This window comes from Lithobates pipiens, unplaced genomic scaffold, assembly GCF_037356315.1.
Source record: "Lithobates pipiens isolate NorthernLeopardFrog02 unplaced genomic scaffold, aLitPip1_a1.2 Scaffold_16, whole genome shotgun sequence".
Classification (NCBI taxonomy): domain Eukaryota; kingdom Metazoa; phylum Chordata; class Amphibia; order Anura; family Ranidae; genus Lithobates; species Lithobates pipiens.
The window spans coordinates 59542940-59555401 of record NW_027507748.1 but is presented as its reverse complement, the minus strand read 5'-3'; the positions used below and the strand labels follow the sequence as shown (position 1 = coordinate 59555401).

The window sequence follows — 12462 nt, the reverse complement described above, 5'->3', positions numbered from 1 at the left end:
GGCTTGTAGGGTCGGGGGTGCAGGGAACTGAGTTCTGGCTGCATGGCGCAGCTGGGCGTACCTGAAGTACATCCAACCGGGCAACGCATGGGAGATGGTCAGCTGATGAAATGATAGCAGGCTACCTGATGGCATGATGTCTCCCAGTGTTTTTACACCAAACCACACCCATATCTGCGGATCCGGGACTGTCCTTAAGTGCGGTAAGTTCGGATTGCCCCATAGGGGTTGAGCCGGAGACCAGCATCCCGACTGCAATAATCCGCGCCCGGCCACCCTCCACACCCTGAGCGATGCCTTAGTCGGTCCAGGGAGAACCGCGTACACCTTCTCCCCCCCTGTAAGCCAAAGTCTGCAGGTTCTGTAAGGAGCCCAGTACGGCTGCCTCCAGACACACTGCTGCATTAGATCTTCGCGCTGCGAACCACCAGGAGACAGTGACTAGCATAGATGCCCAATAGTAGACCCTCAGATTGGGGATGGCAAGACCCCCCCACCAGGGACTGCAGTGTGGATTTGGCCAGCCTGGGGGCAGAGCCATTCCATATAAAGGAACCTATGTGTTTGTCCGCCTCCTGAATAAAAGAACCCGGAATCCACCCAGGACAGTTGCGAAATACATAGTTAAACTTGGGAAGAAGCACCATTTTAAAGATATTTATGCGTCCTACCAGGTTCAACGGGAGCCCAGACCAGGATTGACATCTCTCTCGCAGTAAGCGGAGAAGAGGGAGCACATTTAGGGTGTAGTATTTGCTAGGGTTTCTGGTCACTCTCACCCCAAGGTATTTAAATTCAGTGGCCCATTGCAGCTGCACACTACCAGGCGGTGGGGATGCCTGGTCGTCCAGGGGGAAAGGATCGATTTTGACCAATTTATACTTATACCCGAGAAAGACCCGAACCTATTAAAAATCGTGAGTGCTGCCAAGAGGGACGGACCCGTGTCATTTAAATAAAGTAGGGCACCATCAGCGTACAGGGAGATCTTTTCTTCCCCCAACTCCTTTCTTGAGACCCCATATAACATGCGACTCTCTTTTTTTTTTCAAATATAAATTTTATTCAACTCCAAACTGGGGAAGACCGTCCCCGCATTACAACATACAACAACAAGTCAAGTACAATCCATTGAAGCAAAACTCAATACAGACAAAAAATGGGACTTTAGGACTGTCATATTGCAATCATAACGAAGTAACAGATAGCACGTATATCGTGCAACATGCGACTCTCTAATCAAAATTGCAAGGGGTTCCAGGGCCAGGGCGAACAACCCAGGTGACAGGGGGCACCCTTGCCTAGTGCCCCTCTGCAAAGAGAAAGGTTCTGAAATCCAGGTATTAGTGCGCACCCTGGCACTGGGAGCCCTGTAGAGCAATCTCATAATCCCAGCTCATAAACTTAGGGCCGAACCCAAAACCGTACCCCCCAGAGGAACGCCCATTCCACCGAATCGAATGCCTTCACGGCATCGAGGGAGGCAATCGCTCGGGAACCCACTTCATCATGATCGATAGAGCAATTTACAAACAGGCGCCTAATATTTATGTCAGTGCCCTTTCCGGGCATAAAGCCCGTTTGATCGGGGTGGACCAAAGTAGATATCACTGAATTCAATCGAGTGGCCAAGATTTTAGCTAGCAATTTGGCATCCACATTCAAAAGAGAAATAGGTCGATAAGACCCACATTCCCAGGGATCCTTGCCCGGTTTAGGGATCAAAACAACTGCCTCCCCCATAGACTCCGGAAAGGCAATCCTCCACCCCCACCGAGCCCATCATGGAGGGCTTTAAACCTAGGGGCCACCAGGTCAGCATGCTGCGAGTAGAATTCAGCAGGCAGACCGTCAGCGCCCGGGGTCTTACCACTTTGAAGACCGCCGATCGCCAGCTGGATCTCCTCCAATGAAATGTCTCCGTCTAACAGCGCTCTGTCCTCCTCTGATAGTTCAGGGAAGGAGATCCCCGTCAGATAATTCTGCAGTTCAGTGGCCGAGTAGTGAGTTCGGGAAGTATACACCCCTTGAAAAAAATTCATAGAATCTGTTGTTTATATCTGCTGGGGAGGTAAATACTGGCTATGTGTGTAGAGGCCGACCGGACTCTTGCCAGCCATGCTAGCAACCTACCATTTTTATTACCGTATTCAAAAAGCCTCTGTTTAGAGTGTAGCATAGACTGCTGAGTCTGAGTTACATTAAGGAGGGACACCTCCCTAAGGACCTCCTGCCACTTCCTGTATGTGTCACTATCCCCAGCCCAGACATATTCCGCCTCGTGTCTCCCGCATTCATCCTCTAGTGTTGTAAGAGATCTAGCTGTTTCTTTGCATAGGGAAGCCATGTTAGAAATGTAATGGCCCCGAATTGCAGCCTTAAATGTGTCCCAAACAATAGCACCCCCTGCGGATTCTTCATTAAAGGTGCCAAAAGTTACAGACAGCCTCCACAGTCCTTTCCTGTAACCTCACATCCGTAGCCCAGAACCTGGACAGATGCCACAATTTTAAACCCGGGGACTGCATCAGAGATAAAGTAAGCAGGAGTGGATCATGATCTGAAATCCCACGGGGCAAGTGCCGCACAGACCTCGACCATCCCAAGGCCCCAGGGGAGGCATAGGCCAGGTCAATGCAGGACAGCACCCGATGGATGGCAGAATGGCATGCGAATTCTCGTTCATAGGGGTGGTAATGATGCCATACATCCGCCAGAGCAAATTTGAAGCTCATTACTGGAACGGGGCGATGGGGTGGAGTCTGTCCAGGTCTTGCTGGGGCACCAAGTTAAAATCTACAAAAATCTCCTGTGTATGAAATCCCATAGCTATTGTATGTGCATGATATCATACAACAGCTGTCCATTCGCTGGAGGTGGGAGATACAACCCCACCAACACTATCTTTTTCATATAAAGATGCATGCAAAAATCACAAACCTGCCCCCAGGGTCCGTCCGCATGGCCCAGATCTGTATTGGGAGAGACCTGTGGATCAAAATGCTGACGCCCCTAGCATAATTAGAATAGTTAGCGTGATAATGAGCGCCCACCCATGCCCTCTGAATACCAAGTATCCGTGAGCCAATCAGGTGGGTTTCTTGGAAAATGCAAATGTGGGGGTTATATATCTTTGCAAGAATTTAAATACCAGGGACCTCTTGGTAGCCGAGTTAAGACCCCGGACATTACAGGAGATAATGGAAATGTCAGCCATCATACATTACGTATACGCGATACTGCCCGATCCACAGGTACCTCCCCTCCCACCAGACGCCACCCAGAGAGACCACAGAATCAAGCACCTTAAGGTTATACCTGTACGAGACCGTACTTGAAATTGAACACACCCCCTTCAGACATAAAGCTACAAAAAAAAAAAAAAAAAAAAAAAAAAAAAAAAAAAACACACACACACCTTAAAAACCTCCCCATCCGCAACAGCAGATATTAACATTTCCCCCCCTCCCCGAACCCAGGGGTGCATCAATTCCCCAAAAGATTAACAAGTACATCCGCTATGGAGGGCATGCATTCATAGCGAGAGGTTTCGCCCAAAGGCACTAATGGGCCATAGAGTTGCTGATAAACTGCAGGACAAGTCTCCTAGCTCCTGCTAGGGGTTTCAACTTAGTTGCAAACAGAACCAGTTAGAAAATAGCTGAGTATGGATCCTTCAGAGAACGACAAAAATCCTCCCCCGGGGGATCAGGCAGCAGCGTAGGTGGCACATGGGGGTAAGTAGCAAACACGTTCAGCCTCCCCGGGGATGTCGATACCACCACCCCTGAGGAGGATATCCACCCCCCATGTTTACCTTTCACCCACATACCGTCCCCGGTGTGGCTCAAAGTTTCTTGCATAGGTAGAACCAGAGCGGGCCTTAAGTAGTATCAAATCAGTGTACACGCGGCCTACAGTTTCAGGATCCATCCTCATAGCAGGCGGGTAACGAGTGCATAGTGGACCCTCACCGCCACATCACTCATAAGCACAAACATAGCTCAAGGGGTCCAACTCTGCCCCAGGTCTCCGACCATCAAGGAGTGTAACAGCCGGTCAGAAACTAAGTCTTCCATATACCCCCACCGGCAAAAAGGTAGCTTAGGAGAGGGAGAAGGAAGGGTCCAGGTAAATCAAAACATATTTATATCCAACTGTAGTTACCAGAAGACCTTCAGGAACACATCTGATGCCCTACCGACGCGAGGGCAGAGATTCCAGACAGGATCTACGCAGTTTTTGCGTTTCCAGGGAATAGTCCAGGAACAGCATAACATTGGCATTTTGATAGCGCAGCTCTCCCAACCGTCGGGCAGCTCGCAAGGCCTCATCCCGGTCCCGAAAGTGCAGAAGCCTAAAAATCAGGGTGCGTGGCCGCGCTCCAGGAGGCCCCGGGGTGGGGACTCGGTGCGCCCTCTCCACCGTAAAGTATGGGGAGAACTGTGCATCAGGCTGCGCAACAGCTCCTCAACAAAAATGGTAGGGTTCTTCCCCTCCACCCCCTCGGGCAGGCCGACAACGCGGAGGTTGTTCCTCCGGTTCCTATTCTCCGCATCGGCCTTGTATTCTAGGGCCCGGACCAGTGTGTGAAGGGTGCGGATGGACTCAGTGTGTTCTGAAGTGAGGTCCTCCGTCTGCCCGATTCGCTGTTCTGCCTCTGTCACCCGTGACCGGAGCTTGTCGAGATCCTGACGAACGAGGCCAACATCCAACTGTACAGCCTCGATCTTGTTGGTCAGAGTAGCTTGGCATGTTGCAATAGCCGCCATCACCTCTCTGAAGCCGATCTCTGTGTCCTCCATCTCCGTCTGCGACGCCATATTGCGCGCTCTCACAGGGGGGGACCGCAGCTTGCAAGGCCGTCACCAGGCCTGGATCCGAAAAATTAAGCTCTTTTCCCCTTGCGTCGTGTTCTGCAGGACATCCAGATCACCAAGGAGTGATTTTCGGGCAAAAAGAACAGCAGGAATTCAGGTTCAGGACAATAGTGCAGCATAGCTCTGGCAACCACAACCTCTCAGATCGCCATCTTGGACACGCCCCGAACAAACTTTTTTTAAATATATTTTTTGGGGATATTATAGCAAAAAGTAGAAAACTATTCATTTTTCTTCAAAATTTACGCCACCAAAAGAAAGCTCAATTTGTGGGGAATAAAAAAAAAAAAAAAAAAAGACATCAATTTTGTTTGGGAGCCACGTCGCACAACCTGTGCAATTGTTAAAGCGACACCATCATGAATCGCAAAAAGTGCTCTGGTCTTTGGCCAGCCAAATGGTCCGGGACTTAAGTGGTTAAAGACCTCCGCAAGTACCTAGTCCAAGGGCTGAACCAAGCTTACAGAATTGGGTCTACATTTGTAAAGAAATAAGTGTGCAGACAAAATAAAAAAAATAAAAGAAAAAATTTTTTGGATGAAGGACAGAACCTATGTTAGGATTTTACTGATGTGTTCACTTTAGTGACACTTCCCGTTGTGCAACTGACAGGAAGTGAGAGACATTTGTTTCATTTGTTATTAGCATGCTAAATTCCAACAGGTGTATGCACGTTTGATAAATATATAGGGGGGACACCCTTTTCTGAGTCACCCCCTTGGAGCACTGTTCCTTGATTCCACTCTCTAACCACCTCCCATTACTGCCCTTTAACCACTTAAGCCCTGGAAGAATGTGCACCCTTCCTGACCAGGCCATTTTTTGCGCTATGACACTGTGTTGCATTAACTGACAATTGTGCGATATTCTAACCAAACAAAAGGTTTGGTCTTTTTTAACCCCACAAATAGAGCTTTCTTTTGGTGACCTCTGCAGTTATTTTTTGTGCTATAAACAAAATAAAAAAATAAAAAATAAATAAAAAAAAACACCACACAACGTTTTGTACTTTTTGCTAAAATATCCCCTATTTTTTAAAGGTCTTTAACAGTTTAGGTTAATATATATTCTTCTACATTTTTCTTTAACAAAAACATTGCAATAAGCCTATACTGAGCGAAAAAGTTAGAGTCTCCAAAATAGGGGGATAGATTTATAGCTTTTTTTAACTCTGCGATTTTTAATCGGGATTGCAACGGACACTTGACACTTTTTGGGACCATTGACATTTATACAACGATCAGCACTAAAAACAGCCACTGGCATAGAAGGTGTTAACACTAGGGGGCAGTCAAGGGATTAACAGTGTTCCCTATGTGTGTTTCTAACTGTGTTGGGGGGGGGGGAAATGTGGCTTACTAGAGGATAGAGATCTTTGTTTCCAATTAGTACGAACACACAATCTTTCTCCTCACCCGACGGAACCAAGACTTGTGCGTTTACACACCCAGATCCTGGATCTCGCTCTGTCACAATGTCCGCCGGGCACGCACATGGACACGCTGCAAGGAGCACCTGCTACAGTGTCTAAGGGCCGGTTCACACTAGTGTGATGAAAGAACCCTGCGAATCAACTGCGGGTTCCCGCATCGCACTTGACATGCACGGCAGTTCACACTGCCATATGCGAACTGCTGGGGAGTGTCATAAGTTACCGACACCCCCATTTCAGCTCGCATATCGCACTGCAAACTGACAGTTCGGACATGAATCGGATCGCATATGTGTGAACACACAGGCGATCCGATTCTGGTCCGAACAGAAAAAAGGGTCCTGTGTGTGTTTGGACCGAATGCGGTGCGATATCAGCCATACTATCTGTATGGCTGACATCGCATGCAACGTGAACAGCCGTGCGCTGCGAATTACATGCGATGTCTGGCATCGCGCTAGTGTGAACCGGCACTTAAAGAGCCAACATACAGCCAGGGCTGGTGCAAGGATCTTTGACACCCTAGGCAAAACCTAATTTTGCCGCCCCCCCACCCCCCCGGCTGCGCCCCTGACTCCACTTTACCCTGCCCTTGCTACACATGTGACCTATCTGACCCCTACACTGACCCCCTGACACATACACCAATCCACCTGACTCCTACTTCCTGCACTACTCACATCACACTGACCCCTACACCGACCCCCCTGGCACCTACACCAACACACCTGGCACCCACACCATACAGCTCAATGTAGATCAGGGAAGAACCACCCTCCTCCTTACCTCCGCTCTTTGATGCTTCAAGCGACCATCATCAGGGCCTCCCCTCAGCACTGGGTGTGCAGAATTGTTCAGGAGTCCACGATGTCCCCGCCCGGGCCAGGGCAGCGCTATCCATAGGGACAGGCTGGAGCAAAGGAGTCCCGGAGCGGCGTTGGGAGATAAACCCGTGTGAGCCAGGCCAGCGCCGTCCACCCGCTCGCCGATGTCCCCGCCGGGGCAAGGCCAGCGCCGTCCACCCGCTCGCCGATGTCCCCGCCGGGGCCAGGACAGCGCCGCCCACCCGCTCGCCGATGTCCCCGCCGGGGCCAGGACAGCGCCGCCCACCCGCTCGCCGATGTCCCCGCCGGGGCCAGGACAGCGCCGTCCATCCGCTCCACGATGTCCCCGCCGGGGCCAGGACAGCGCCGTCCATCCGCTCCACGATGTCCCCGCCGGGGCCAGGACAGCGCCGTCCATCCGCTCCACGATGTCCCCGCCGGGGCCAGGACAGCGCCGTCCATAGGGACAGGCTGGAGCAAAGGAGTCCCGGAGCGGCGTTGGGAGATAAACCCGTGTGAGCACAGCGGGGCACTCAGCAGCAAACATAGGGGATTGATGGCGCCGGCGGCATACCATGGGGAGCGAGCGATCAGGAGAGGAGAGCTGAGCTCACACTGGACAGAGGCTGTGGTTGCGCCCTAGACGGCTGCCTACTTCACTTAGTGGTAGCGTCGGCCCTGCATACAGCTACGACAGTACAACTACGGCGGCTGGTCAGTAAGCAGATAAGGCCTGGTTTACATCTATGCATTATTTTTAGTGCATTTTCAGTTTTGCAGAAACACACTACAGTCCATTGAGGGATGTAGTTCATATCTGCATTTTATGGAAAATGCCAGAGCATTTTTTTTCTGGTTTTTGATCCCGTAGACTTAAATGGTTTAAAGATATGCAATGAAAAAACAAAATGCACCTGCAGTATGCAAACTGCAATCTGCAAAAGTATGAATCAGGCTTGTGCTAGTTTTTATGTGTATGGAATTTGTTAAGAAAAGCAGTAAACTTGATCCCCTGCAGCCAGGAACAGTAGAGCCCCCCCACATCAGCAAAAATAAACAAACACACGCCTCTCCTCTCTCCCCCCACCCCAACAGCAACAGATCTCCCCACAACAAGCATTAAAAGACTCTAGCAGCCAGCAAACAATAGAAGACTCCAACAGTAGATCCCCCCCCAGAAATATCTGAACCTCCAGCAATAGAAAACCCAGTCCAGCCACAATAGACCGCCCAGCAACCAGCATCAATCGCCCACACCCTATTACATTTCACCCTCTGCACCACTTTGGCTGTTTGTGCTACTTTGCAGTGCCTAGTTTCATAAAATAGTTCAAAGACCAGTGATGTACAAAAAAAAAAAAAAAAAAAAAAAAAACACAAGATCACAACCTACTCAACTAATATCTGCTTCAGGACATCTAATTGCTTGCCATGAGTGACTGCAGATCACCAAATACCATCTGCCGAGTTTTACCAATTAGCCACAACAGCACACATAGGGGACATGGAATAATTAAAAATAAATTTAGCCAAGTGAGTAGTCTGGCAGATTGCCCAAACACGATCGAGCACCAAGACAGTAGAGATTAACCCTACTCAGCAAGTCTGCCCAAAGGAACAGGTATGTGACCTTTGCTTGACTAGTAGCACCCATCAAAGCCACCACTGACAGGAAAAAACAAAAACCTTGCTCTACATTGGCTAGCATAATAAGCATATCAAATTCTAAACTATAGGAATAAAATGCATGACCCACATCTTGCACACAAATACAATTGCGCATGGTTTACCTGCTAGGCATTAAGCCTTAACATAAGCTCTAGACAAAATTTCTAGATTCTGAGAATACCAATTGCTACCTCTCATACAGGTGTTTATAGCCAGACACCTGACCTACTCTGCTTAACCCCATAATAACCAAGAATTTGGTTTTCAGAAAAATCTGTGTTTTTCCCCTTTCCGATTACCTGCTATGGCTCTCGATATGGTAGTTACCTACCCGACATGCTCATCCCATGGCTTCAATATATATTCATTCGCCCAAAATGGGTATGGCCTGTCCACCCTTCCTGCACACATGACTTTGCTACAAATGCACATCTAATTTTGTTTAATAAATGCTCTCCTGTTTGGTTAATGATCCATGGAAATGAAAACAGTTTCCCAGACCTAGGAATTCAGTTTTAAATAAAATGGTAAATCCTAATAATAAATGCCTTATTGGCTTCCTTTTGACCTGTTAAATCAAAAAGAAAGTGTTTTGTTAGAACCGATTGACAAGTGCAAAAAAATTTATTATTTTTTAATATACGGATACTTTTCATTGGAAATCGGGAGATGTTGTCATTCCTGCACAAGAGGCCATCATCACCAACACTCTCTCAACGCCTGTGCCACTTACAGCTCCTAAAAGCCAGTGTGTACATGGAAACACAGAACAGAGAAGCATTTATAGGCTGAAAAAAATAAAAATAAAAAATACATGCCCGACGCGCCTTAAAGTAGCAGAAAAGACACCATGTGTGCATGAGACAATAAACCCCAAAACCAAAGTGTAATATATTGCATCTAATTAATTCTAGGAGGTGGTGGCCGCATTAGTTGTCTTCTTTTAGTCATTTTTCCCTTTGTTTTCACCTAGCGATCTGGCCAGTAACACACCCCTGTATTTGATTGTCTCCACTCTGAGTGTAGGAGCACCTTTGGACAGCAGAATTGTCAGTCTGGACTCTGGGGGAATGAAAATGTTAAATGTACTAGTAGGATTTAGAGACATTAACAAATGGAAGCCAAACACCAGATTACACTTCTGTTACCGCAACGGTTTTTCTTAACTTTTGGGATAAAGGTTTTAGGCTGGGATTACACATGTGCGGTGCAAATTTTAGCTCCATTTTCACAGCTTATTGACAAAGTAGTTGTTCAGGTTTTCAGGGCAGTTTTTAATCAATATCAGGTCAAGATTCTATCCTGTTCACAACTGAATGACGTGCAATTCAGAAGCATTCCCATAGAAGTAAATGGACCTGACTTTTCACCCAAGCCCGACCGCACTGCTCAGAAAACTGACCGGACTTATTCAATTAGCCCAGAATCCACACTTCGGCTACACTGGACATATGTGAACAGGCACAATAGAAAACAATGTTCTTTCACGCCATGCGAATTGGATGCGGTTCAAACCGCTTGCAATTCACATGCGTGTCAAATCTCGCCTTACACAAATAACTAAAACCTAATTATAGGCACCCCTGTCAGTGGGAAGTGGTCTCTTTCCTCTAGCTGCTACCTCTGGAAGAGAAGTTAAACCACCAACCTACAGGCCAGATCAATAAATGAAAATAAAGTTAAAGTCTACAAAAGAAAAGAAAAAAAAGTGTGAAAAGAAGGATTTCTACCTCCACAACAACTAAGGAACAGTAAGCTACAATACGCTAAAGTTTGTCCTTGGTGTAAACAACAAATAAAAGTATTAAACATCAGAAAAGATAAAGAAAACACACTTTGTATGATGCATGCCACTGAATGGATACCTTATTCATATCATTTATAGAATTATTTATTACAAATCACGTTGTAAAGAGTGTCAATCTGTGATACAGGACACAATGTACTATAATACATTTGTATGAATATATTGTTATTATACAATAACAGTGATACAGTTACATAGAAACACTCATCCATTCGTAAAAGTTCAATGAACATAAACAATTGCGCATGGCGAGCCAAACTTGTCTGGGCATCAGATCAATGTATACTCAACGCATAACTCATGCCAATCATCAGGAGTAAAATGCTCTGAAATTAAATCAGGAATATCTATAAAAAAGTATGACAGGGATGATGATTAGGGATGAGCGCCGGCGTGTTCGCACACTCCACATGCAGAGCCCACCAGGAAGTTGGCGCAGCATTGCGCTAATCACAGGCCATGAGATATTTTCCAAAATCTGCAGCCACGCATCGGGGCAATGTCTCACTGCCCGTGATTAGCGCAGCGCTGCGCCAACTTCCTGGAGGGCTCTGCACGTGGAGTATGCAAACATGCCGGAGCTCATCCTTAATGATGATATATTAACATATAAAAGTTTTTTTCTGGTTACTTGTGATGAAAGCACATTATGCTTTACCTTGTTAGAAACAATGTGCAATGGAACTAACCTTAAAGAACTTACATTTATGAAATTAACATAATGAAAAAAAGCAACCCTTAACTGAAATTAATTGATAAGTTACAGTCATAATAAAACTTCAATGCAATTTGAAACCGTGTTTAGATAAGAGGAAGGGGATAAAAAAAAAAAAAAAATGATATATAAGTCTGGCCCTTTCTATATTCTTATATTCTTTTTTTCAGGATTGAACCTACCAGCCTCAAACAAACCAGACATTCAACCATCCTCTGTTAATCCAGCTCTGTAAATATTGCACATAAAGGGAATCACCTGTGCTTCTTCAATCTCTGGTCATCTATTAAATGCATTTAAAGGGGCAGCTTAATAATGAGTTGTATAATAATAATGTATTGATAATTATTATCGAACTGTAGAAGCTGTTAATTTTCTTTTCATCGTTTCCATTTCAAGCAAAGCATTGCAAGTAAACAACATAATGAGAGGTTTTATTGGCAAGGGATGAAGACCTCATTAGAATAGACCACTAAACAATTTGAAGCACCACACTGCTTATCGGAAAACACTTGGTAAATTATTCGTCAAGGTTTTGTAGAATATTGAAGTGCTTGCATACATGTTTTACGACAAATACTTTTTTTTACGTTTTCAGATCAAAAAAAGTGAAAATGAAAACACAGCTATTTTCATCTCTAAATATAAACTGACACAAAGAAACTTTATAGCCCCATACACACGATCAGAAAAAACGAATGGTTTTTCCAACGGAATTCTGCTCAAGCTTGGCTTGCATACACATGGTCACACAAAAGTTCTCTGAACTTTCGACCGTCAAGAACGCGGTGACATACAGCACTATGACGAGCCGAGAAAATGAAGTTCAATGCTTCCGAATTGCTTCCGAGCATGCGTGATTTTTTGCGCATCCGAATTGCATACAGACTAATGCATTTTTGGATAGGAACTTTTTCTGACCGAAAAATAGAAAACCTGCTCCCAATCATTTGCCAGCAAAAGACCAATGAACCATACACAGAATTTCTGACCAAAAGCTCACATCCGACTTTTGCTGGCCGAATTTCTGATCGTGTGTATGGGGCATAAGGCTGGGTTCACACTAGAACACACAGTGGATCACAGCAGGGATCCAGTGCATCTCCATTCACTGTTTCTGGTCTGATTTCAGCCCA

The 12462-nt window shown here is 46.4% G+C and overlaps 1 protein-coding gene across 3 annotated transcripts in view; it reads right to left on the bottom strand.

Annotated features, from left to right (window-relative positions):
• Positions 1-8961, bottom strand: part of PATL2 (PAT1 homolog 2) — a 115906-nt gene extending 106945 nt beyond the window's left edge. For all 3 annotated transcript variants that reach the window (XM_077479942.1, XM_077479943.1, XM_077479945.1), the window contains exon 1: positions 8927-8961. The gene's annotated coding sequence lies outside the window, so the exon portion shown is untranslated. The remainder of the gene's footprint in view (positions 1-8926) is intronic.
• Positions 8962-12462: the final 3501 nt, after the last annotated feature.